Source organism: Protopterus annectens, chromosome 10.part0 (assembly GCF_019279795.1).
Source record: "Protopterus annectens isolate FY-2018-M chromosome 10.part0, PAN1.0, whole genome shotgun sequence".
Classification (NCBI taxonomy): domain Eukaryota; kingdom Metazoa; phylum Chordata; order Ceratodontiformes; family Protopteridae; genus Protopterus; species Protopterus annectens.
In genome coordinates, this window is record NC_056744.1 from 345,399,181 (window position 1) to 345,424,134 (window position 24,954).

Below are 24,954 nucleotides of genomic sequence, written 5' to 3' on the forward strand. Positions count from 1 at the left end.
GGGCACTTTGTTTTTGCCAAAGAGGATGACTATACACTTTTTGGCGTTTAGCTTGAGGCCATGGCTCTGGCACCAGTTGTCTGTTTCTATGAGGCCCTTTTGTAGGATGCTTGTGTCGGCTGGAGAGTCTATTATGGCACACAGTTTGCAGTCATCTGCGAACTTGGTCAGCCACAGTCCTTCCGTGTTAGCCCATACCTCCGAGAAATATATACTGAACAAGAGAGGTCCCAGGACTGAGCCTTGTGGGACGCCACTTGTAACTGGTTTGGAGTCTGACATGGCTCCAGCAATTCTAACCATGTGGGTTCTGTCCTTGAGCCAGTTTGCAACCCATCTAGTGACATAGGGGTTTATATTTAAGCTGGTGAGCTTATCTATAATGCCCGAGTGGGGTATTGTATCGAAGGCTTTTGCAAGGTCCAGGTAGGCTGTGTGGACCACCTTCCCCTCGTCAATGGCCTTGGTGACTGTTTCAAAGAAACTGACCAGGTTTAAGAGGCAGGATCTGCCCTTAACAAAGCCGAACTGGGTAGGATCCAGTGTCTGTAGGTCCCCAATATCTTTATTTATGAGGTCCATGATGATCCTTTCCATAGCTTTGCAGACCAAGCTAGTCAAGCTTATGGGGCGATAGTTTCCAGGATCCGTTGAGGCATCACCTTTGTGGAGAGGGACCACTGTTGCTGTACGCCACTCTTTGGGTACATATCCTGTAGTAAGGCTGAGATTGAACAGTAGTTTTATGTTTGGGTTTAGTTCTTCTTGGAGTTCATGTAGGATGCAGCCGAGGACACCATCTGGTCCCATTGATGCTGTGTTTTTTGCTTTGGAGAGGGCAGCTCTTACCTGAGCATCTGAGATGTCAGGGGGGCAGCACTCTGCTGGGATAGATATTTGCCCTTTTGGTGGGGAAGGGGGGGAGACGTTTGCGCTGAACCTGTTAGCTAGGATGTTGGCAATGTCTGTGGGTTTGGTGTATTTTTTGTCATTTTGGACTAATTCTGAGCATATCTGGGAATTCCCACCCAGGTTCCTAACATAACTAAAGAAAGCCTTGTGATTATCCTTAGTGTCCTGTGCAATTTTTCTCTCGAAGCTGGCCTTAGACGATTTTATGAGTGCCAGTAGGTTTTTGCTAATACTGACCAGAGATGCCTTCCCTTTTTGGGATTTTGCTCTATCATGTAGTAGCTTCCTCCTTCTATTGTATAGTTTGTTTATGGCTGGGGTCCACCAGACAGGACGCCTAACTTTGGAGGACTGGGTCTTGGTTTTATTTGGGATTGCATGATCCATGCATCCCTGAAGGTGTTCATAGAATGCGTTTATAAAGGATTCTGTGGTCTGGGCCGTATTTTCCACAGGCCTGGGGGCTTTGAAGGATTCCACCTCTGATTTGAGGAGTGTGAAATTTGCTTTAGAGAAGTTTTTCACTGTGGTTTTCTGGGCAGGGTCTGGGGTCGGGATGTGAATATCTAGTGAGATTAGTTTATGGTCTGGTCTTACCAGTGAGGGATACACTTCTGGTCTGGAGCATAGAGTCCCCATGTTGGTGATGATCAGGTCCAGTATGTTTTCCCCTCTTGTGGGAGTGGCAACAAGTTGTTCCATAGCATTTGAGTTTATAAATTCTAGGAACCTTTGGGCTAGGGTGTTGGAGCTAGAGTAATGCTCCCAGTCTATGTTAGGGTAGTTGAAGTCGCCCAATATAATGGTGTTTGGAGAGACCTTCATATTTTCCAGTGTTCTCAGGAAGGCCGAGTGGGGTTCCTGGGTTTGGGAGGGTGGTCTGTAGCAGGCTATAAACTGGAAGGCAGTTTTACCCACTGTTAGTTGCACATGGATAGTCTCTGATGCTTTGTGCTGTGCCACCAACCTGGAGATGTGGGTATCTTTGACGAATATTGATACTCCCCCTCCTTTTGTGGTTCGGTCCAAGTTTTGGGGCCGAAAAACATGGTATGAGGTATAACCTGGTAGTGCTGGGGTGCTCTCGGGAGCCTTGAACCAGGTTTCTGTTACTGCACAGATATCGATGTTCTCCATGCTAAGGAGAGTTTCGAGTGCATGCATCTTGAGGTTTAGACTTCTGGCATTGAGTAGCATTGCTCTTAGTTTCTTATCCCTTGTGATACCTACGGAGGTGGGTTTGTCTCTTGAGCCTTGCCTAAAAAAGGCACTATGGGGGTGGCAAGAGCCTTTGCCAATATCCGAAAACCCAGGGGTGACAGGTGCAAGCCGTCCCTAGAGAAGCATCATGGCTTGTCGAGCATGTCATCCCAGGCAGACAGGCATTGGATCCGCTTTGAATGACACCAATACTTAAGCCAATTGTTGAAATTGATCATCTTGTCTTCATATTGTGACATCATTCTTGGTGAGGGTAAGATGCTACTCAAGGTCAGGGTCATACCGGCCTGGGCTACATGCTCAGAGAGGTCCTCTATGTCTCTTTTCATGTAGTCCAGGGAGGTACGTCTCAGGTCATTCACACCAGCATGGACAATGACTGAGTCATATTTGTACTTGCCTTGGAGTGACCTGAGTGCTTGTGTTATGTGGCGGATCCTAGCACCCGACAGGCAGCTCACCATGACCTTCTCCTTGTTCAGCCTGATGAGTGGGACGTCAGTGTGCCTGACGATAGAGTCACCTATTACAAGTGTATCAGGTGTGTTGTTTAGCCTCAAGGGCTGTGACTGTTCAGCACACTGGCTTTGTGAGCTATGTGCTGCACGTGTTTTGTTTTGGGGTAGTGGTTGCTTGGGTGTCTGCTTTGGAGGTCTCTGCTGCTTAGGCAGATTTTTATTTAGAGCCTCCGAGTATGTTTTTGTGTGTTTATGTGTTTGGTTTGCTGTCGTGGTAGGTCTATGTGAGACTGGAATTGTAGTGAGTGTGGTTTCCTTCTCCTCCTGACTGGTTACGCCAGTATTGAGTTGAGAGAGCTTAGCCTCCAGTTTGGCTATATGGTTGCATCTCTCACATGTGTTGGAATTTGTTGGGAGGAGGAGAGGGTTGTCTGTGTACATGAGGCAGTTGTAACATTGCCTCAAGATTCCCAGATTCTCCAGCTGGACCGGAGAGGAGATTGACAACTGACCTTTGGACATGCTAGAATAGTATTGGGAATTCCTTTATAATTGAAAAAAGGGCCAATGGGGAACAAAGTACTCAAGGGGAGTTTGTGAGGGTGTAGTGCTTTTAATTTTTTAGTGCCGACTTATAGAATTGCTTTAGTGAGCAAGTGCCAGGCTTTAGAGTGGGAATAGGGTGTTTATTATGAGAACTAGATCAGTTCTAAGGGAAAAAGTGAAGAGCAGACTTTGTGGAGCCGACAATGGTTTAAACCCAATTAAGCGGCACTGCCCAATGCTGCGCTATGCGCAAAATCGCGCAAAGCCACGGTAAAGCGGGTTTTATACAGGGGGACTTGAAAGAGCTAGAAATTGGCCCAAAACGGCCAACAGACTACCAGATTCTTGTGCTGGGAACACTCCTCCAGGGATAGATGGGCTGCTCCAAGCTCCCCACTGTCACTGGTGAACAAAGAAACCTCCCTTTATCCAAGAAAGGAAATGGGCAACACAGGAACTTTCCAAAAGTCCAGAATACAGCAAAGTCTGTATTTGGACTACTCTAGGTCAGGAAAGATGGGAAACAAGGATATTTTTTTTTTTTGCAACAAACAGCAGAAAAATGCAATAAATATGTAACACAGGCTAGCGCACTTGAGTGTGTAGCCTCAACAGGTAAAAGCAACAAACAGGACAAACTTTAAAAGTGCAGGTGCAAAAACAACTTTAAACAGTTTAAAACAGTTCAAGAAGCAGAAATACTTGCAGTTTAGCTAGATCGGACAGTCGCCCAGGTAGTAGCAGGAAAACAAACACTTTTATCAGGTTAGCAGTCACTCTTTTAGCCTCTCTGCTGCTAGCACCACTCTGCAAGACCACAAGGAGCTTGGCTGAGTAGTAACAAGTGCAAAAACCACACCAAAGTGGGTTTTATACTCGGGGACTTGAAAGAGCTAAAAATTGGCCCAAAACGGCCAACAGACTACCAGATTCTTGTGCTGGGAACACTCCTCCAGGGATAGATAGGCTGCTCCAAGCTCCCCACTGCCACTGGTGAACAAAGAAGCCTCCCTTTATCCAAGAAAGGAAATGGGCAACACAGGAACTTTCCAAAAGTCCAGAATACAGCAAAGCCTGTATCTGGACTACTCTAGGTCAGGAAAGATGGGAAACAAGAATATTTTTTTTTCCTTTTTTGCAACAAACAGCAGAAAAATGCAATAAATATGTAACACAGGCTAGCGCACTTGAGTGTGTAGCCTCAACAGGTAATCATGTGGGATTAATGGAAGCAGATGACCTACACAGGAATAACAGAAAATGAGAGTCCAGCAAGATTATCAGAATCGATTGGACAAACAAGAGAAACAAGATCTGAGTAAGAAAAAAATAATCTGAGGCTCAAGGAAGGAAAACACTATCTAGAAACCTATCGGGATAAATAAAATGTCCTGAAAGGATTAACAGCTGGGGAACACAGTGGAATTATGGTACCTGCAGCATCATTAAAGATGTCAGGCTTCCATTATCTTGACAAAAATTCTGAGGCATACACCAGTATCATTAAATAGGCTGTTCTCACACAAGGGCTAATTTAGCCTGGGAACTCCAGCACAGCAGGGAACTCATAGCAGAATTAATGAAATCACGAAGCACACACTTTCAGATAAACCATCGCAGTGGGGGATTTAGGCATTGGCGCAAAGGCGTGCGACTGCCCCTTTTGAAGTTGTTTGGAACTTCATTAACACAATGAAAACAGAAATTCACTCTCTGTTTTGTTGAAATCAGAAAAATGTACCACCAAATGGTACATTTTTCCATTTCAACTAAAACTTTTTTCCCCCTTTGAAAGTCGCATGGGAGATGCAACTGCAATGCAGTCAGGTGCAAGGATGGCAGCAGGCATACGCTATGCACACTACAGCCTGCCACTGGGTAGCAAAAAAAAAAAAAAAAATTGGTTCACTTTTCAGCTTGCTTCCTGCTTTGCTTGGGTGAGTGGTGATTTGTGCAATGGCAACAGTTGTAATTGGCTGCGGGTGTATTTGGTGGGCAATTTAACTCCCGTTAAATACAGCTACAGTCGAATCCTTCTTTTGGTTTTGGAGCTGCTAAGGCGACTCCATGAGTGACCGCATGTCATGTAAGTTGGCTTGCTGATTATTTTCCCCTCTTCCTTGTTTAGCGAAGTTACTTTGGAGCACAGTAACGTCTCCAAAAATCCCTACAGGCTGCTGTCCCATGAACTGTAACTCTCCACTCCTGCCCATGTCCACTGATTGGAACAAATTAGATAAGGTAGGATGGTGCACATTTTAAATATTACTCTTATCAACTTAGAAGTCTGCTAGAATACCAGGATGTGTACTAAGTGCTAATATGTATTTTCTTAATGATATAAAGTCTGAAACTCAGACATAATTCACTATTTAGTGACTTCAGTCCTCAGCTACAGAAGTGAGCAACAAGTCAAAGATATGAAGCAAAGATTTGGACACTCCTTCCCTCTTACTGCAAGGCATAAAATCTGGACAAATCCAAATATAATGTGGGGGGAGCATAAAAAAATAGGGACAGATTTTAAATAGTGCTCTTATAACCTTAAAAACTTGCTAGAAATAACAAAATTTAGTTTTATGTGCATTTTCTGAAAGACAAAGACTGAAAATCAACTGTATGCCACTGTTGTTTGACTATAGTCCTCAGTTAGTTGCCAGAAACCTGTAATAAGGAACACCAGTGATATGAGGTAAAGATAATATGGATGTTTTTCAAAAATCTGGAAAGTTGAGAAGTATGGATCCCTCCCATATCGGATGCTAGGCTTGGGCAGGTGCTAATGAAACAAAAACTAAGCATGTGGGTCTCCCAAAAATGCACACTAAAAGATGAATATGTAATATAGCACACAGTGGTTGAAACTATAGATTCATTTAAGGACCTGGGTATATGGGTAGATCCAGCCTTTTGAGTTTTTCTAATCATATTACCCAATTCTTTAATAATTATAGAACTATAGTTTGTATAACAGATTTATAAATTCTAGGAAATCAGAAATGAAGTAATTGTTCACAGGATGATACTAGGCCATTGGCCTGGAAGCCCTTATAAGCCTAGCCAAGAATTTCACCCATGTTCCCACAAAGTCAGCACCTGTTCGTTAACTTGAACATGAAATAATATGGAAACCTTATAGGCAAACAAGCATGAGAAAACAGGAAAGAGTCAGTGGAAATGCACCAAATGATGTGAAAATGTAAGTTTGCCTCATTGGTAAAAGGTACAGGGTTTGAGTCTGATCTCAGGTTATTGGCAAGGCTTAGCTTGGTATTCACATATGAAACTAGAAGACTAAAGTGGGCCAACTTGTACAGCGGGGCAGATATTTAAGGAGACCGTATTCTGATATACAGAACATTAGAGACAACTACCTTTGGAAATTTTTGTGGTTGACAAACAGAAAATCAGACAACCTATGTAGAAGATTCTATAACAATGAGAAGTATGCTATTTTTTTTCTCTCTCCACGGATGCATGAATAGACTACCAGATTACATTAAAGCAAGCACTAGGTTAGATATTTTTAAGAACATCCTGGACACGTTACAGGATCAGTTGTTTTGGTATATCGGCAGGCTAGAAGGGCATTATTGCCTGTTCTTGAAATATTTGTATCCAAGAGCACTTTCCACTCATTTTTTTTATCATTAAATATTTCGCCTTGCATAACATCTAGTGAATAAACTACAAGTGGGGGGAGGGGGCAAACATATGTGATTTTTTTTGTAGTATTTGAGTGGTATTAACTGGACTACAGCCAAATCACTGTGTATCCTTTTATTGTTAGCCATGGTAGATGAATTCATGATTGTAATGTGATTGCATTTCTTTTGATGTACTGATCATGTAGTGGTTAACCTAAGATCATTTTTAGAGAAGTCTGTTTTTTTGTAATGGTAGAAATTGTGTGGTGGGAGGCAGGTCAATTTCACCTCTGCATAAAAGATGGCATAAAGTTGGTGCCTCTGGATATGATTTCTAAGTTTATGTTATGGTACAAGTCCAATCCTGCATAGTTCACTATATAACTATTTAGTTGTATTATGCTGTCTATACAGTGCCAACCATTTAAGCTACTAAAATTGTGAAATCAGATTCAAGAAATACTGTCTGAAAGCTCTGACCTTCTTGCACTCTGTATTTTGTAGTTAAATACCCTGTTGTATTATGTGCAAATCATGTAATGAAAGTCTAATGAGACATGAGTTTTGTTTTTTACAGTTGCCCCAGTATACATGGTTCATGTACCTTCACTGCTGCATCTGGCCTTTTTCCTTTATAACTGGTCTTGATTGTGTTACTGTGATAAAGTTCTGCTGAGAACACTGCATGCTAAACGGGCTGAAGTCAGTTTATTTATTTAACATTTTCAGCAACAGTTTTCTTTTTTTTTTCTGTAAAGCTACACCGCACTGGAAGCTGTGAGGGTAGTATTACAGCCTGTTTTGTAACTGAGTACCAGTCTGGCGTTTTGCATTGTACATTTTCATTTTGTGTGAAATGCTGATGTTGCATGCAGTTTACAAATCTTTTTAATTTCAGTTGTAACGTGCCTTAGGTTTATTACCATTATTGAGGTGTCGAGTCTAATGTAATTGTGTGCAATAGTACGATTTTGACAAGCTGTTTTTCTCAATAACTGTTTTTGCTGCGTTGTGAAATATCCGTGCTAACGTCAATGAGAGCAGCGAATCGATGCTCTGCAGCCATTACCTTAATTTCCCATTGGAATTGCATCAGTCGTATTAGAGTAGTTCTGTTGTCGCTCAAGCTGTCTATACTGCAATGACATACCTGTGTTGGGGGAGGGGAGCAGATGTTGGTATGAAATGGGATGGTACCACCGAACAGGAAAGCTTTGTACAGTGACCTAATTGAGTTTCATGCTTAGATTTTTTTTATCCTGCTGGATGTTGCACTGCCTAATTTTTGTCATGACTGTCTTCCTTTTGCTGCGATCCTTTTGCTAGGATACCACCAGGCTGACTTGTATGAATTTGTGGTTATTCCTGGTAAGCAGAAATGTCTCTGTGTCTCTAACATGGTTGTGCAGGTCAGTGTTCTTGGGGTTTGGGGTGGGGCATCAAATTTTGCCAGGTTACTATTTGATAGTAGGACGTTTGCCTTAAAATGGTTTGTCCTCACCAAAGAGGACATTACATAGGGTGGGTGCAGCATTCTCCCATGCTAGTGATGACTACATCAACTTATGTTCCCACTCCTAGTGAGCATTTGGACTGTTGGGTCTAGAGTGCTTGTGTTGACAAAGTGCAGCAATCTCTGGGCTTGCAAGCTTGGGGCAGTGTATGGTTCCCAGTTTATAGTAGGGTAGTCACCCATGAATATGATATTAGGATGACTGGTGAGGAGATTCAGTAAATTGTGTTATGCATTTCCTAGGTGATAGAGGTGGACATAAAGATTCCAAGGATATAGTACATGACTTTCCTATGGTAATTTGGACATGGAGAAGCTGAAGCACATCTTGTTTGATCAGCCCCAAGGCATGCTTTTGATGTAAACTGTGACATCTCCAGCTGTACTCCATGCCTGTGCAGTAGCTGGTCTAAATTCTCAAATGTCTACATTCTCCACAGTGGAAAAAGCTTTTAGCAAGTACAGTTTCTTGCTTAGATTCATAGAATTGATCAGTAACATATTTAGATTTTCTAATTTGTCAGTTTTGCATTGTTTAAAACGTTATGGTGGTGGTCTTTGTGTGGTTGTTATTGGACCTCTGTGGGACTGGCTATGCTGATGGGGTACAGGGGATTGTTGCACTGAATAACGGCTAATAAATGCCAGTTAAGAGTGACTGTGGACATCTCAGACTGAATTTCAGTGGGGTGGATACATTGGGGGCTGGGCCATGTGGATGCATTGAGGGCAGGACAGTGTGGATGCATGGGGGTAGCACTACCAGACCTTACAGTACAAATTGAAAAGAAAACTGGCAACACACTGAGTCCCCCAATGCCTCCTTGATTTGCTTCTGAATAAATTGTATTTCTGTTTGTATCCATCTGTGTCTGCTTCACCCTATTGCTGTTTTATCCTCACCATCATGGTGTTTTTCATCAAACAACTTGCATTCTTTCTCTAATTTTCTCTAATTAAGGGTAATGTACCCATGTCTCTTCTCTTACTTCCCTCTTTTACAGTTCTTTAAAACAACTTCACATTGTCTTGTTTTTTTCAGTGTCAGTCACTGCTACTGTCTCATTCTGTGTCTTGAGTCTGTTTCCTCTCGTTCAGTTACTGCGCTGCTCTTCCATCTTTTCTCCTTTCACCTACAAGAATACCTCCATTCTCGGTACCTGGCCTTGTGTTTCTGCATCTTCCAGTGTCTATTTCACTTCCTTCCTCTTCCCTTTTATCATCTTTTTTCTGTAATATTTCAGATTCTTCTATTGCCTTGTTACTCCCCTGCTGTCTCCACATTTTCCCGTCTCCTCTACAAGCCAACCCTTTAAAGCAGCTTTAATGTAACTTCACAAACCTAATCATATGATCTTGTCTTTTTTATGTGGTCTTCCACAAACTCTTTAAAGCTCTACGATTTGATTCTGCCTTTGCTCCTGTGATCTCTGTCTTCATTCCATCTCCGGTCTCAAACCCCCCACCTGTAGTGTCTCATAACACTCATTCTTACTCTATAAAATAAAATTACCTTTCACTTTTGATAGTTATTTCACCCAGGCAGTACACACAATTTCAATAATCTTTCTAACATGGGTTTTCTCCTTCTGGAGAATGCAAGCTGAGACTGCTTAGGAAAGCCTTGAGTTTAGTCATTTGGTTCATAAATTAAATGAAAGTTTTCCTAATTTATCCAAACCTCTGTGCCCAGGGTTTTGTTAGATAAGAATAAAATAGATTTTGACTTGCAATCCTTTCTAAAATGCTGCAACTGTTACATTTTTTTATATTGCATATGCTGCCAGACTGAAGAAACTCCAGCTCTATTCAGTCGCATACCGTCTGCTCAGAGGTGACCTGTGCCTGACATACAAGGCCATGTCCAACCTGGAATTAATGGACATGCTCCACCTCAAAAAATCCAAATCTACCAGATCCACTAGAGCAAGCGACTTAAACCTTAGCACGGATATAAATAGGACATGCTGGAGGGATAGATTTGTCACCCAGAGACACCCTATGCTGTGGAATAAAATCCCGAGCCATGTGAGGCAGAGCACCTCGCTGGCTCTGTTCAAGAGAAATCTTGACCGGTGGATGGGAGATCGTAGGTTTACCCCGGGAATCATCTCTGTGTCACTGCTGGACAGAGGCACAACAAACTAATGGGCACAGTATTTTTTAACATAAGGGGTGGCGTAAGCCACAAAACTTTGGGCTAGGCTTATAAATGCCTTAGGGCAGATAGCCTAGTATAAACCTATGAACCTAAATTGAGCATTTACTTTTTGTGATTTATTTATAACATCAACTTCCTTAGATGCTGTGTTTTACTTAACTGAGCTTCACTTTTTCCACAGAAATCATTATTTAACTTAAAAAAAATAATATTTCTCAATGACTAATATCCCATCCAGTTGGACTGCTTACTAGGTTACAACAATGACTATGCCTGCAATGCCATGGAAGGGAACTTTCACTTGATATGGGCAACCAATCAGCTCTTCCAGGCATGTATTGAAAATACTTGTACTGGGTGTGCATGTGCTGCACACAAATTACCTGTCTACACTATTACATCCACAGCAAACTCTTGTGCAACTGAATGTATACTGCTTTCCGTGTGCTGTGTGCTGCACAGGAATTACCTGTCTACACTACTACATAGGTTCATAGGTAGGTACTAGGCTATTACAGTACCTTGACCTTTGCCACCCAAGAAAATTATTTTCCTGTGCTCCTGTCAAACAGAGCCACAGAAGTGATCCCAGGGGTGAATTTCCTATCTCCCATCCAATCATCAAGATTTTTCTTGAAGAGTGCTAATGAGGAGCTTTGTTTGATATAGATAGGTAGTTTGTTCCAGAATATGGGAAGTCTCTGAGATTGTGGTGGGTGAGTTTTCTGTACCACTGAAGACAAAAGAGCCTGTAACATGGCAATCCACATGTGAGGTCAGGCCAAAATGTTCCTGGCTTAATTTCCCTGTCCTCCAGTAGGAGTCTCCAGTGCTACCATATTAGATAAAGTACAGTTTTGTACCTACCATAAATGTAGATGTTCAAGTGTTCACACTGCTGCAGTCATCACACCTGGGCCATCCTGCACTCAGGTGGTCCCGCAGTCGACCAGAGCCCCAAAGTCCCGGTCCGGCGTCGGCCGCCGTCGCCTCCCCCCTGACGTCAGCGCGCCAGGGGCACACAATACAGCAAACTCTTGTGCAGCTGAATGTATACTGCTTTCCGTGTGCTGTGTGCTGCACAGGAATTACCTGTCTACACTACTACATCCACAGCAAACTCTTGTGCAGCTGAATGTATACTGCTTTCCGTGTGCTGTGTGCTGCACAGGAATTACCTGTCTACACTACTACATCCACAGCAAACTCTTGTGCAGCTGAACGTATACTGCTTTCCGTGTGCTGTGTGCTGCACAGGAATTACCTGTCTACACTACTACATCCACAGCAAACTCTTGTGCAGCTGAACGTATACTGCTTTCCGTGTGCTGTGTGCTGCACAGGAATTACCTGTCTACACTACTACATCCACAGCAAACTCTTGTGCAGCTGAACGTATACTGCTTTCCGTGTGCTGTGTGCTGCACAGGAATTACCTGTCTACACTACTACATCCACAGCAAACTCTTGTGCAGCTGAATGTATACTGCTTTCCGTGTGCTGTGTGCTGCACAGGAATTACCTGTCTACACTACTACATCCACAGCAAACTCTTGTGCAGCTGAATGTATACTGCTTTCCGTGTGCTGTGTGCTGCACAGGAATTACCTGTCTACACTACTACATCCACAGCAAACTCTTGTGCAGCTGAATGTATACTGCTTTCCGTGTGCTGCACAGGAATTACCTGTCTACACTACTACATCCACAGCAAACTCTTGTGCAGCTGAATGTATACTGCTTTCCGTGTGCTGTGTGCTGCACAGGAATTACCTGTCTACACTACTACATCCACAGCAAACTCTTGTGCAGCTGAATGTATACTGCTTTCCGTGTGCTGTGTGCTGCACAGGAATTACCTGTCTACACTACTACATCCACAGCAAACTCTTGTGCAGCTGAATGTATACTGCTTTCCGTGTGCTGTGTGCTGCACAGGAATTACCTGTCTACACTACTACATCCACAGCAAACTCTTGTGCAGCTGAATGTATACTGCTTTCCGTGTGCTGTGTGCTGCACAGGAATTACCTGTCTACACTACTACATTCACAGCAAACTCTTGTGCAGCTGAATGTATACTGCTTTCCGTGTGCTGCACAGGAATTACCTGTCTACACTACTACATCCACAGCAAACTCTTGTGCAGCTGAATGTATACTGCTTTCCGTGTCCTGTGTGCTGCACAGGAATTACCTGTCTACACTACTACATCCACAGCAAACTCTTGTGCAGCTGAATGTATACTGCTTTCCGTGTGCTGTGTGCTGCACAGGAATTACCTATCTACACTACTACATCCACAGCAAACTCTTGTGCAGCTGAATGTATACTCTTCTTCTCACATGTGATGAAGAGCTTCTTATCAAACTTTCCCTCCCCCATTCTGGTAGTCAACTAACCAAACTGTGTCCCCCCGCGTTTGCAAATTCTTGGATCCGCCAATGCATCATCCCAAATTATCAAATCTAAAATGCTTGGCTAAACTAAACTTGTTGTTCAGCAGATGTAGAGGTTTACCTGAATTTTAAGGAAGCAGTACTAAAGATATTTCAGGAACTTCTTCATCTAGCAGCAGTCATCGGGTGCAGCTGGCTTATTAATTAACTGCACAAACTGCGAAGCAAAGTTTTGCTTTATTTGTTTTGCTTATTACAGCTGCTTAACCCTTTCAGTCCAACAGTGTTCTGTCCTTTCTCCTCAGAGAGATCTAGGTAGAAAGGCAGAAAGATGTCCACGCTCCAACACAACTTACTACAGCATGTCTACTGAAGCTAATAAGTGTTTTGTAGCAATTATATGTTTAATTAAGTAATACTCCAACACAAGTGTACATGGCATGCAGTGTGCACAATGACCTGAAGATATAATGCCTAAGGTGACGGGAGGAAAGTACAGACGGTATGCTCCTTCATGAGCTGCTGAATGGCCGAGGCAAACAGCATTAGTGAAGTATAAACCTGGAATCTCCCTGGGGCTGCACTGAAACATCAAAAAGCTTACCCAAAAGATGGGGTATGACTTTAAGACATATCACAATATAACATATTATCATACCTCCAAACTGCTAGGATTTTGCCTTCAGATTTAACCTTCCTCCTCTCAGATTCACTTATCTCTGCATAAAATCAAACCTGGTTAAGGGGGCAAACCGGCATAAATTAGGATATTTATTTTCATCAATTTATACAGTAAATTTCTATAATGGGATGAAATTTAGGCTAACTGTCTTCCATTAGTAAATAGGACTTTACAACGCAATACTGTTATAAATGGTACTTATTTCATAGCTTTCAACCTTTGATCTGTAAAACATGGAAGACAACATCTTATAATGTGGAACTAACATGTTAAACATGGAATACTTACAACTGTGGCTAGGAAGCTCACAGTGTGGTTAAAATGTGTTACTTTACACTTGCAGGCAGTTACTTTAATTAATTAGTATGATTTCAATATTATTTGTCAAGGATTTCTGTTGTAAATCTTAACAATGAATGACTGACAGATCCCTTCATTGTGGAACAGCCCAAAATATCGAATTTTTAACTGTCAAAATGAGGAACATTCCTCATAACAGGACTTCAGTTTAGCAGTGTCACTGGCACAACTGGTAGCCCACTTGCCTTTGATGCAGAAAACTGTGGGTTCTATTCTCACACCAGGTAGATGCAATGCAGCATAAGGGAGTTGTTGCACTCCTCTAACAATGTTGTTCCCTCGTTAGTAGATTACTAGTACATTGCCATGTACATGTGGAAAAAATAGAAGCATATTAAATGAGAAAATAAAACACCATTAAAGCCAATGAACAATAATCAAAATGTTATTTAATCAGAACTAGCAAGAGATATTGCATGCTGATAACGTCCTACCACCTTTTCAAATCTCAAATAACCATCTGTAGAGGAACCTGAGAATTTGCAAGACAGTTCATATTCATAGTTGCGTATAAATGAAATGTAGCCAAAACAAAGGTTGTTGCAGTATAATTTTACTTGTTTTGCTGTTTAACTATCTTATCAGTGTGTTTCATATTCAAAGTTATAGTTTTCTGCAACATTTAAAGAACATTATTGCCCTAAAAATCCTAAAATACCCCAACTCACACACACACACACACACACACACACACACACACATTGGTTAGGTTACAACTCTCAAATGAACAACTACCTATAAAAAAAGAGTAACAAGTAGGAAGGTTATGGTAGAATTTACCACAACAAAGCCAAGGGCGATTAGTGCAACAGGCACAACATTAGCTACCATGTCTGCACCATCCAGTGCAACAGCTTTGCAACAGACAGAATGTTTGCGGCAGTGACTGCACGATCTAGAGCAACAGACTTAACATTAGCTGTCATGACTGCACGATTTGTGCAACACATACCCCTCAAGTGTACCTCATTACGAGGAACGTACTTCATTTGGGGTCTTAAAAAGTTCATGTTCCTCGAAGTTCCACATTGAAAGACTGTCACACATTCAGTGTTAGGAATTTTTTTTAAGTGAAATCCATTTTAAATAGAAGTGAATCATATTAATTCATTAAAAGATCTTCTTTATAAGTAAAAGCAGATTATTTTAATCATCCTATGACCTTCCTAGTTGAAATTATTAGTAAGTCATTAGTATGTATTCCACATTTTGCCCATTTGTTCCACTTTATGAGAGCTAGTGCTCCTCATTTTGGACATGGAAGGCTGAGAGCTATGGTGCAACAGGCACAACGTTAGCTACCATGACTGCACGATTGTGCAGCAGGCCTATTGTTAGTTGTCATAACTGCAAAATCAAGCATACAGCTGCTCAGAATTCCCAAGAATGTCCACATTTTTTATTCATATTTTCGTCTGGTCCGCGTAAAATGTGCGCTTTCTTGAAAATTCACCGAAGATTGCAGTCGTTAAATAATGTCAGACATTTAAGATTTATACCCTCAAGAAAAATGCATGGTACTACAAAGCGTGTTATTCTATCAAAGAGCAATATTTAAAATATGTCCCCAATTATGGCCCCCTCGGACGCCACAATTACTGCTGGCTGCGTACAGATTTCTTGCGCAAAGAACTGAAGTTGAGCGGGGTGCAATCACATTCAACAGGCACACTTTTAGACAATTATCAGGTTCGACACTCGTTCAAGGGAGCTAGACGATGCGCAAGTTGAAAGTTTGCAACTGGACAAACGGGATAGAATTACCTTGAATTACGTATTTGTCCAGCAAAATGGATTTTGTAAGAAGACGTTAAAGTGCATGATGCTATAACAACAGAAAACACAAACGCTAGACTGTGAGCAGAACTGCCAGCGCCCAAAACGCTAGTTACGTACCTGAGTGCAGTGTCTCCCTGTGGAAAAATCAGCCTCCGAATTCCAAAACCAGTTCCGCACTCGACCGAGTGTTCTACGAGTTAAAAGATTCCCTCCTGGCCCCGCCCTCCCCCGCCGACCACACCTTCATCACGCTGCGGTCCGTCCCTTCTCAGTCAAAATAATGATATTGAGTCCAGTACAGGGTTGCCACCTTTTAAAATGTCCAAAGTGGGACATTTTTGGAACAAACGTCAGATTTTACTCGGCGAACCATACCCATGGCCAGTACAAAGGACAGAACTTCACATTTTTTTTTAAAAAAAAAGTTAATCTTAGTTTTTATCTTTTTATTTATTATTCTGTTTATAACATTTATTTATTTTTTTTATACACAGAATAAACTTCATCACTACAATATAATAAAAATATAAAAAAATTTTTTTGTAAAAAATCACCAGGACATTTTTTTTTTTTTTTTTTTTTTGCAGAGGCAACTGCCCACAGAGAACTGAAAGAGGGACTGTCCTCGCAAAGTACTAGTCCAGTACGGTTCTTCTTTCTTGTTAACACATGAGGTTAACGGTAGGTTGGTTCGTACCTCTCAACTGTCCCTGATTTTGACTTTGAGTCACATAGTTCAGCAGTTTCCCTTTAATCCCTTGTAAAATTTAACTGCTGACTTTTTTAACAGATAGTGAACTGCACTAAATGCTGTTGTATCTTCCGGCTTTTCCCGGTTAGGGGTCGCCACAGCGGAACTCCGATCCGCTAATGATTAGCAGTAGATTTTTACGTGCCGAGTTGCTAGGTCTGACGCACAATCTTCACCGAAGTTACACCCATTCACGCATGTTTTTACACAGAAAACGCTCTAGCTGAGAATCGAACAGGACAACGTCTTACTGTGAGGCGGCAACGCTACCGCAGCACCACCTTCACCGAAGATACACCCATTCACGCATGTTTTTACACAGAAAACGCTCTAGCTGAGAATCGAACAGGACGTCTTACCGTGAGAAGACAACGCTACCGCAGCACCACCACCGCAGTTTAGTGAACTGCACTAAATAATGACAATAATTAGAGTTACTGACTTTTTTCTACTTCAAAAATGATTGTCATATTATCTTTATACTATCAATGTCTAAGGTTATTAGTACTAATATTTTAAGTGTCCCGGATTGCCCCTGATTATTGCCAGAATATATTTGTCCCCAACTGGTTGAGAGCTATGCCTCTTATTCTGGCAATTATTCTAGTTATTAGTACTAATATTTTAAACATGTCCCCAATTGCCCCTGATAACTGCTGGATTTGTCTCTGGTTCTTTTGAGATGTGTCCCTGATTCGTTGAGAACTATACGTAGGTTATTAAATACAAATCGTGTGCATTGGGACTTAAATGAAAATGCAAGAATTTTTTTTTTTTGCTCACTGGTAGATGGGACTGTAGTAACTGCAACATAACTTATCTCACAATCCGTTTTCATCACTGATATGTCCAATACTGAGTAACAAGAGGGCAAATACTGAGATATGGCAGATGCCAAAACATAAATACAATCCTATACAACTAAAGGCACCAAATAATACACCAAAGGATGGACAGTGTTGGGTAACACTAATTGCATCCGGGTGTGAGAACCATGCTGGGGTTTAACACATGGAAGGCCAGTTATTATAGTTACTTATAAATGGTAGAGTAGCATGTAACATAGTCACAGATGCTGAAACCTGGATCCCAGTTAGTGGAAAACATACAATTGAAACTAAAACTGTCTTAAAAGTGTTTTTGCAGGAAACCACAGTGATTACCATGTTCATAATCACCCAGGTAAACATCTTCACATATTTCTGTATAGTTCTTTGTGTCTGTTAGAAAACACAGTGTAACTGCACCTCAGGTTTGTTATATGTTTCAGTCAAATGAGCACTCCGCTTAATGTCATTCAACTGGCCAGTTTCAAATTAATTAATGATTCTGCTAACTGCTGTTCAACCAGTTGCTGGGGGTGCCAAGTTTATTCTTTGATGCTCCATTTACCCTATTCTAGGTGGCCTGTACATTGGATGAACCAAAGTTGCAATGATAAGAGAATACTGCGTACATCTGCCCATATAAGGTTTAATATAAAAAAGTTGTCATTGTTCATTTTCGATCAGCAAATAGTGTCTTTACTCTGTAAAAAAAAAAAAACTTGTAAGTGGAAGCTGCTAAAAAGTAGACCAAGTTAGGGTGGCCACGGTGGTGCAGTGGTTAGCATTGCCGCCTCCCAGCAAGAGGTTCTCCGGTTTCCTCTCGTGGGGGGTGCCTTCTGCTGAGTCTGCTCCTCCTGTCCCTCCTGTGGTTGTGTGGGTGCCCTCCCTCCCTCCGCTCCACAGATACATGCTGCATTTGGATTACTTTAAATTGGCCCTAGGTGTGCGTGTGAGTGTGCCTTCTGTGGGAAGTTGGGGGCCGGGCTGGCAACTCGACACATAAAACTCTACTGCTATTCATTCAAATGCAGACAGGTGATCCTGCTGTGGCTAAATTGGATAATAAAGAAAGAGAAGATTAATAGTAGACCAAGTTACTTAGTTATCAAGAACATTCTGAGGTAGAAAACGGGAATGAAAAAAAAGAACATTTTGAGGTCTGTCTCTTCACAGCATCCCAAAATTATGCTTACACTGTTTAAATCTTTAGTTAGGTCTGCAATAGAGCATTTTTCTTAATCCCCCCTAATAGAATCAGAAGTATTAGGAAACTAGATATAGTGCATTTTTAAATAAAATTATTTTAGCTTCTAAAGCAGTGGATTATTCACAGAGATTATACCATCTCCTATTATGAGATGCAGACTTTTGGGAGTGATATGCAATTTTTTTTCTAAGTGTCATATTATCAACCAGTGGACAGTTACTGTGGGTGTTTCTTTTATGAGCAAATTCATTGCATTAGAACTAGCAACTTCATGACTGACATTCCAAATAAATATTTTACTAACAGAGGCCCTAGATTGTGGAATTCCATGCACCTAAATGTTAAGCAGGCTACATATTTTATCTGATTTAATATATTAACTTGATGGCTGGCAATCAGATATCTGACCAACACTTTGATTGTTACTCATGTTATCCACTCCTCAATCAGAAGGATGGAAGAAAAATGTCCACCCTCTTCAAAATCATAAAATATTATGAAAAATGGGACTTTGGGAATCCGCATGTACCCTCTCAGAAACAATAGGATGCATATACAGTCCTCAGTCACAAATTAGAAATAAAAATGACAGAAACTGCATTCTTCTCAGTGTATTGTGCCAGTATCATCATGAGCATACTCAGCACATGTGCAATAAATGTGTCAGACATGTCCTGCACAGGACAAGCTGCAGCGGAACATTAAGGTTTGTTTCTGCAGTGACATTATTTATAAAAAGGTAGAAACATTTTTCTAAAATGATGTCATTGCGTAATAGGAACAATCCACTTGTGTGTGTGGGTAATGCCTGGATTTATTCATGGCTGGCTTTGTCTGATCACTCAGGAGCGACCATCATGATTGGCCGCACCAGCCAGGAGTAAATCCAGTATTACCCACACCTAAGAATGAATTCTTACTAAATTACTACAGTCTTTTGAAATGAATGGCAAACACTAACCCTTACTAAGAGAAGCAGACTACAAAACTGACAAAATGGAAGGTGTAAGGGTAGCAGTTGTATTTCCCATTAGAATTTGAGAAGTTGTTGCATGAATTTTGACTTCCCCACTCATCACAAAATGTGTTCCCTTAACTCTGCCGTGCAAACACGAGGCTCTACTCACTGTCAGGAACCTTAACAAAGAAACACCTGACCTTGAGGCCCACCCCACTTCTTGAATGCGTTCATATACCTGTGCTTACAGAGAAGTGGTGCAATTGTAATGAAAGCACTTCCTCTCGTCATGAATTTAGCACCTAGCATACTTTCAGACCTACTGGCAACTGAGGGTGATTATCAGCACTTCCCAAAGACACTATCATCTCCATATAAATTCCTCATAACTCCAAAATGAAACCCTTAGAAATCCACGTCACTCTAAACTAGGTGAATTGCCACGTGATAGGTCGTTATAGTTCACCGCCCATATTGACCATAAAGGCTATCTTACCGCTTTAGCCAAAATCTTCACAAATCCAAACACTTTTGTGCAGCGTGACTTCGGTTATCTGCTGTAAACTGAATTCCAGCACTGAGTGCTTCCTTGAGTTGATGAATGTTATCCACCTTGCACAACTAGTTAACCTTCCTACTAGGGGCATCAGTATTTTTGATCCCACCTTCCCTAATACAGCCCCTTCTTGCACATATCCCTGTGTATCTTGTCTCTTGTTAATTCAAACCACAAATATGTCATTTTTTTCCTTTAAAGCAGGTGGCACCACCCCTGCAAATACCTCAGTGTTTTTGGAACTCCTCAAAAACGGACCTTCTACAACTACTAAATTAGCTACTAAGTTCAGCTGTAACCCTTCCTTGACAGATCCCATTGCTAGATCTGCTGTCTGAGCTTTTGCTTTATATTCATACATAAATAGTCGTTCCGATAATGCAATCCAAATCTGCATCAAACACACACAGGGAAATTTACCCACAAACCCGTATGTGGGATATCCATATAAATAATTTAAATAATAAAAGGAAGAAGCTATTTAATGTTTATAATAAGTTGCAGTCTACCTTAACATATCAATCAAGCAAGCTAGTAAAGATCTTAAGGGTGTGTCAGGAAGCTTGAGCGTTAATATAAACTAAAAACAGTTTCTGAAACTGTAAATCCTTCTTTAACTATGTCAGCAAGTTAAGAAATACACTCAACAATGATCTGAGGTTTTCCACAGCAATGCCCACTCATACACTAAAAATAGCTAATATCCTAGCTGGCAAACTATGCCAGTTTTACTATACCCACACTTATAAATATTCCACATTTCTTGCTAATCCTTAGAATCACTATGGAACAAGTCATCTCAGTCCACCCAAAAGTTAAAAAACAATTTCCACAGGACCTGGAAACATCTAAGGTTGCCTTATTGGGAATGTCAAATATGGTATCCAAACCTCTGCTTAAGTTCTTTAACCTAATTTCACCATTAACCTCCATAGGTTACAGTCCCTTTTCAAAGTATGGAAACAGTCATTGTAATGGCTTTACATAAGGATACAAATGATGATAGTTGCTATTAAATGGGCTTCTATCCTCTTAAAGGGGTCAGGCCTGCAGGCCCAAAATAGGGACAGATTTTTTTCTCTCTGTTTGCAAAAAAACTAAAAAAAAAAACAAAAAAATACTTCTCCTTTCCTAAACTTTCCTAGCTAGTTGTTCCAGTGATCAGATTTTGCTGATCCCCCTGGGCTTGTATTTGTTTTCCTGTGTCCTCCATTTTTGTGTGTGGTAGGAGGTAGTTTCACTTACCAGGGAGTGGGAGTGCTGAGCTGCTTGTTTGTCCTCAGAGGAGTGGTTAGAAACAGCAACTAGTAATTCGTTGGCCATTTTGGGTCATTTCCTGTTTTTTCCAGCCCCCTGCTATAAAGCACGCTTTGGCGGGCTTTTCTGGCATTAGAGAACTTGCCATAGCTCCTCGTGGTCCCCTGCAGAGTTCCTAAGCTAGCAGAGAGCAGAAAAAGCAACTTTCTTGATTATAAGTATTTTTTAAACTTTTTATTTTGCATTTTTCGATCTTTTGAGCTTTTCGACTACTGTTTGTGCCTATATTACTGTTTTATTACCTTATTTTCCTGTTTTTCTGTGCTTAAATTGTTGATTGCACTTGTTGGCTAAAGTTTTGCTTAAAAGTAACAAACAGGCTAATACACTCAAGTGTACCAGCCTTTGATAGCAATTTAGTCGAAAAACAAAGCATTTACTGTATTTTTTCTGTCTGTTTGCAAAAAAACTAAAAAAAAAAAAAAAAAAAATACTTCTCCTTTCCTTAACTTTCCTAGCTAGTTGTTCCAGTGATCAGATTTTGCTGATCCCTGGGCTTTGTATTTGGTTCCTGTGTTCCTCCATTTTCTTGTGTGGCCAGAGGTAGTTTCTTTACTCACCAGTGGGAGTGGGGAGTACTGAGCTGCTTGTTTGTCCTCAGAGGAGTGGTTAGAAACAGCAACTAGTAATTTGTTGGCCATTTTGGGTCATTTCCTGTTTTTTCCAGCCCCCTGCTATAAAGCACGCGTTAGCGCGATTTAGCACGGAGTTGCCACTGTTGCACTCAAGAGCAGTGGCGGTTAAACAAGGTTAAACTATTTGGGCTACCTAAATTCCACTCTTCAAATTTTCCCTTATAACTACCTTCCTCGAACTTTACTGCTGATCTAACCAGCGTATCCTATAACTAAAAAGTTCATCTCTACTTGATTCCCAAGTAGACTATTCTCTATCTCTAAAGCCTAGCACTTGCTCCTACAGTACTTGCACCTTGATAAAGCACTTTTATTATAGATAGTACCCCACCAGCCTAGAACCCACATCCCCCGGAGTCTTTTGTAAGTTTTTTTATCTATTACTTCTAGCATGTCGAGGGATCAGTTGCTAGTAAGCTCTCCTGCTCAACTGGTGAACCTGGGAATATTGAGGCAATGTTACAATTGCCTCATGTACACAGACAATTCTCTCCTCCCACAAAACAGAAATACATGCGAGAGATGCAACTATACGGCCAAACTGGAGGCTGAGCTCTCTCAACATAGGACTGGCAAGACCAGACAGGAGGAGAAGGTAACCACACACACACTACATACCCAGTCACACATAGTATCATCACAACTTCAAATCATACACATAATCACACAAAGACATACTCGGAGGCTCTGATCAAAAATCTACCAAAACAGCAGAGGCCACCAAAGCAGACACCCAAACAACAACCACCTCAGGACCAAACACAAGCAACACATAGACCACACAGTCAGAGTGTCAAACAGTCACAGCCCTTAAGGCCAAACACAATGCCAGACACACTCGTCATTGGTGACTCCATAGTCAGACACACTGACGTCCCACTCACCAGACTGAGTAAGGAGAAGGTCACAGTAAGCTGCCTGTCGGGAGCTAGAATCCGCCACATAACGCAAGCACTCAGGTCTCTCAACAGCAGGTACAAGTACGACTCAGTCATTGTCCACGCTGGTGTCAACGACCTGAGATGTACCTCCTTGGACTACATGAAAAGAGACATTGAGGAGCTCTCTGATTATGTAGCCCAGGCAGGTATGACCCTGACCTTGAGCAGTATCCTACCTTCACCTAGAATGATGCCACAATACAGTGATATGATGATCAGCTTTAATAATTGGCTTAAATTCTGGTGTCATTCAAAGGGGATCCAATGTCTGTCTGCCTGGGATGACATGCTGGACAAGCCACGCTGCTTCACAAGGGACGGCTTGCACCTGTCACCCTGGGCTTCTGGATATTGGCAAAGGCTCTTGCCACCCCATAGTGCCTTTTTAGGCAAGGCTCAAATTCTAAACCTACCACCCTAGAACACAAAAAGGAAAAACTAAGGGTAATGCTGCTCAATGCCAGAAGTCTCAATCTCAAGATGCACGCACTCAAGGCCCTTCTCAGTATGGAGAACATCGATGTCTGTGCTGTGACAGAAACCTGGTTCAAGGCTCCTGAGAGCACCCCAGCACTATCAGGTTTCACCTCATATCATGCGTTCGGCCCCAAAATCCGGACAACACCAAAAAGGAGGTGTCCATATTCATAAAGGACACCCACACCTCTAGGTTGGTGGCAACGCACGATGCATCGGAGACCATCCAGGTGCAATTAACCATAGGCAAGACTGCTCTGCAATTTGTAGCATGTTACAGGCCACCCTCTCAAACTCAGGAACCTCACATGGCCTTCCTGAAAACACTGGAGAGGATAAATGTATCTCCAAACACCATCATACTAGGTGACTTCAACTACCCTAATATAGACTGGGAACACTACTCAAGCCCAAACACTCTAGCCCAAAGGTTCCTGAAGTTCATAAACTCAAATGCCATGGAACAACTAGTCACCATCCCCACAAGAGGAGAAAACATACTTGATCTCATCATCACGAACATGGGATCACAATGTTCAACACCGGACGTATACCCATCACTGGTGAGATCAGATCATAAACTAATCTCGCTGGAGGTCCTCATCCCGCCCCCACCGGAAATAAAAAAGACCACAGTGAAAAACTTCTCAAAAGCCGACTTCACACTTCTAAAAACTAGTGTGGTCTCCTTTAAGGCCCCTGAGCCAGTGGTAAACATTACTCAAACCGCTGAATCACTTACAAATGCCTCCTACCAGCACCTACAGGACTGCATGGATCAGGCAATCCCAAACAAAACTAAGACTCTTTATACCAAAGGCAAGCGTCCAGTCTGGTGGACCCCAGCCATAAACAAGCTCTACAACAAAAGGAGGAAACTACTACAAGATAGAGCAAAATCCTTGAAAGGTAAGGCACATTTGATCATCATAAGTAAAAAACTAAGAGCCCTCATAAAATCATCCAAGGCAAATTTTGAGAGAAAAATCGCCAAGGACACAAAAGACAATCATAAGGCCTTCTTTAGCTATGTTAGAAACCTAGGAGGAAACTCCCAGATATGTTCAGAATTAGTTCAAAATGATGTGAAGATTACTGAACCTACACACATTGCCAACATACTGGCTGACAGGTTCAGTGCAAACTTCTCCCCTCCCCCAAAAGGAGAGATATCTATACCAGAGGATTGTAGCCCCCCAAACATCTCCAACGCCCAGGTGAGAATTGCTCTCTCCAAGGCAAAAAACACAGCATCCATGGGACCGGATGGTGTCCCCGGCTGTGTGATCCACGAACTCAATGAGGAATTAAACCCGCAGTTAGGACAGCTGTTTAATCTTAGCATCACCTCAGGATACGTACCCAAGGAGTGGCGACGCGACTGTGGTCCCACTTCACAAGGGCGGTGCCTCCACCGACCCTGGAAATTACCGTCCCATTAGCTTGACAAGCCTTATCTGCAAAGCCATGGAGAGGATCATAATGGAACTCATAAATAAAGACATAGGGAAGTTGCAGACTTTGGATCCAACCCAGTTTGGCTTTGTCAAAGGCAAATCATGCCTTTTAAACTTGGTTGACTTTTTCGAAACAGTCACCAAGGCCAT

At 41.7% G+C, this 24,954-nt stretch overlaps 1 protein-coding gene across 1 annotated transcript in view; it reads right to left on the minus strand.

Annotated features, from left to right (window-relative positions):
• The window catches only part of LOC122813115 (flavin-containing monooxygenase 5-like), a 589,830-nt gene extending 573,942 nt beyond the window's left edge, over positions 1-15,888 (minus strand). Inside the window, exon 1 of the mRNA XM_044085248.1 lies at positions 15,796-15,888. The gene's annotated coding sequence lies outside the window, so the exon portion shown is untranslated. The remainder of the gene's footprint in view (positions 1-15,795) is intronic.
• Between the last annotated feature and the right edge of the window lie 9,066 nt (positions 15,889-24,954).